This window comes from Lactuca serriola, chromosome 5 (genome assembly GCF_051521515.1).
Source record: "Lactuca serriola cultivar US96UC23 chromosome 5, Lser_US96UC23_V15, whole genome shotgun sequence".
Lineage (NCBI taxonomy): Eukaryota > Viridiplantae > Streptophyta > Magnoliopsida > Asterales > Asteraceae > Lactuca > Lactuca serriola.
The window spans coordinates 139,414,760-139,418,313 of NC_136412.1; positions in this window are offsets into that span (position 1 = coordinate 139,414,760).

Below are 3,554 nucleotides of genomic sequence, written 5' to 3' on the forward strand. Positions count from 1 at the left end.
AATTCAAGAACCAAACTTTTGAGTTCTAATAACTAACAAAAGAAAATACGTACCGAGGGATAGAAATGGGAAAGTAGCATTTTCCTTTAATTAAGACTTCAAGTACTAAGAGAATAGATTACAAGTCTAGGAGAAATTGGACTTTCCGAGCTCCACATATTCTGGCTGAAAAATCTACTAGAATCCACAATTTCTGATGAAGTAGACACTAAGTTTGGATAAACACCAACAGACATAATATGTAAGTAAACTTACTAGAAAAAGGAAAAGGAAACCCTACAATGAATCCGAGCACTAAACTTGTTTAAGCTGAGGAAAGATGATTAATTGGCTTGTGACATATATGTAAGTAAGAGTTAAATCCACGATACGAATAAGGATACTGTTGCAGCCATATCATTCTTAGACGTTAAGTCTTCTTAGTTGTTAAGCTTCTTTAGTTATTAAGTGTTTTTAATCATTAAGGCTTCCTAGTTATAAAGTTTTCTTAGTCATGAACTATTCTTAACCATTAAGGTTTTTTAAATCTTAAGTTTTACTCATATTAAGTTTTCTTTAGTTTTTTTTTTTTTTCAATATTAGGACCTAGTGTTTGTACTAATAGGAAATCATATCGAGGGTATCTTAAAATAAAAGTTCTCTCTTCCTTTCTTTTACCTTATTAGTGTGTACGAACTGAAAGTATAGTGTCCTGCTGATAACAAATTGGTATTACAGCCAAGAGATCCCGAGTGTCTGAGTATCAAAAGTATATATTAGAGTGTGTAAGGAACAAGAGTGACTGTAACCTCCTATAATACTTTTGTGAGAGAAATATGATCATTAACTACAATATTGTTTCACCAGGTCCCAAATTAAATGATAAGCTTGATTTCAGTTACTTGGATATGTTGATGTTTACCCACTTGAAAGCTTATGATGTTTGGAGCTTTACCGAACCATGTCTACAACAAGAAGCTGATGATACTCCTAAAAGGAGAATGTTACGATCCCAAATAGCCTGAAAATAAATAAGTTGGTGACTTATAAGTCTTAAGTGCCTCTCCTCCTAAAATCTAGCTTTTGGGAGTAAGTTCTGCACTTAGACTTATTAAATGATACTGGCCTAACATGGGATGGGTTCATATTAATTGGTATCATAGTCATCCCCATCTTTCGAGGTTCCAACACTTTGAATGATGGCCGACATAGGCTCTTCAAAGCGTGGGGTATTGTTTCGATCCCACATAAGCAAAAAGTAAAATATTATGGTGGCTTATAAGTCTAGGTCTCCCCTACTCCTACAAGCTAGCTTTTAGGAGTGGGGTCCACACTTAGGGTTATGGCGTGATACGAGCCTAATACAAGATTTGTTCATATTAGAGAATCAGTTGGTGTTAGCACAAATTCAACAAGACATACATTATTCAATTTATCCTTATAACCACATGGACATTTTTGTAGTGTTTCCGAAAGATATCCTCATCATGTTATTTTGGAAACAACACAAACCATTTCTGAAGAATTATCATTACATAATGAAGATACATCAAACTGATATTGTTGAAAGAGCTTATCAATTGTGAATGTTATACATTTAATTAAATGCACGAAATTTGTTAATATTGTTTGTAAATGCTAACATCTCTATTTATTTTGTGATATTTCAAAATTAGCATGGTGCTCATTCAAGATTGATTAAGCAACTAGACGACCTTCCAACTAGTTTTGTTAGAGATACATGGTTTAAACGAATATTTGCAAAGGTGTGTATATTCATCAATAATGAACCCACTCATATATTCATACACACATACACACACACATACACATATATATATATATATATATATATATATATATATATATATATACATATAGAGAGAGAGAGAGGATGCTTTAAATAAAAACAGTAAATAGTGTGAAAACGTAAAAACACTATTTTATGTTATTCTTATGTAATGAATTTTATATCTCCAACTTTATGTTATTATTCAGTAATGAATAAATGAATAATCACACATTAAAACTAATAACATAATTTACTACAATAATTCACATACACAAAATTTATAATAGAATAATAACAAATGCAATGAATATATGAATAATCAAATGTTAATATTCATATTTTAATTACTTCAATAATACAGATATACAATATTCATTACAGAATAATAATATAATCATATTGTTTTTACATTTTCACACTGTTTGCTGTTTTTATTTGAACTTACTTCTCTCTCTCTCTCTCTCTCTCTCTCTATATATATATATATATATATATATATATATATATATATATATATATATATATATATATATATGGCTAAGCTATTGTAAGAACCAAAAGATTTGTGAAAACTTGCGAACTCAATTCATCATTTTCCAACACAAAAGAAACCAACATTCTTCAAATCATGCGTCTAAGACATATCTAGGATCAAAAAAAATTTTGTCAAATTTTTTATTTTATTTTCAAAATTAGCATATATGCACAATCAACAGTTGTACGGACTACTAATGAGCATAATCAGCAGTGATATGGACTACAGATGTGCATAATTAGCAGCCATATAGACTGCTGATAAGCAATCAACAGTCCATACGACTACTGATTTTGCTCATTAGCATTCCCTACAACTGTTGTTTGTGCTCACCAGCAGTCATACAAAAAAAAACACCAAAATTGTCAAATCTTTTTTTTTAGCCTAGACACACCATTTTGGAGAATATTGATGTTTTGATGTTGAAAAATGTTGACTTGATTATGAGTTCGCAAGTTCTCACAAATCTTTTCGTTATCCATTGTGCATGTGTCAAATGGCATGCTATGTCCTTATTTCCAAAAATATACTTGGATCATCCCTGATATGTTTAAAAGTTGCGCGTTTCGTCCCTTAATTCATTAGTTAAACGTAAAAAGACTACTTTACTCCTATTTATTTTTTATTTTTAATAATTTTAAATAGGGCCCACTCTCTAAAACCCTTCACCTCTAACCTAACCTCACATGTTTGATCTTATATATGATCTGCACTTGGAGAGAGAGATAGAGAGAGAGAGATAAAGAGAGAGAGAGAGAGAGAGAGAGTTTCCATTGTCAGCATTGTACCATCATTGCGACCTGTATACAACAGTCGTCGAGTTACACATTCATATAGACAGTGAGAGAAAACCATCGTCTAATGTTGCAACTTATGCACCTTCGTTGCCATCTGCACCGTCGTTTATACTTCATCATCGCAAACACTCTCTCACCCTAAAATTGATATCCACCTATGCACAATCATCAACGTAGATCTACACTCTGGTAACTAATGGATTTTCTTAGATCTACACCACCATCATCTCTGACCCACTAGATTTTCTCAAATTTGCAAGCTTGTCTAAAACTATCATCTGTGATCTGCACCTCATTCTTCATAGATATGTAAAGCCTTCATTTTCTCCTGTATTTGATGCACCATCAAACGAATGTTGAGGTTTTCACCGATTTGTGATTCGGAGAAAGGGGGAGTAATCTTCGACGGCTAGATTTAATTGTCGAATGTTAGAGTGGTACTATAAAAGGT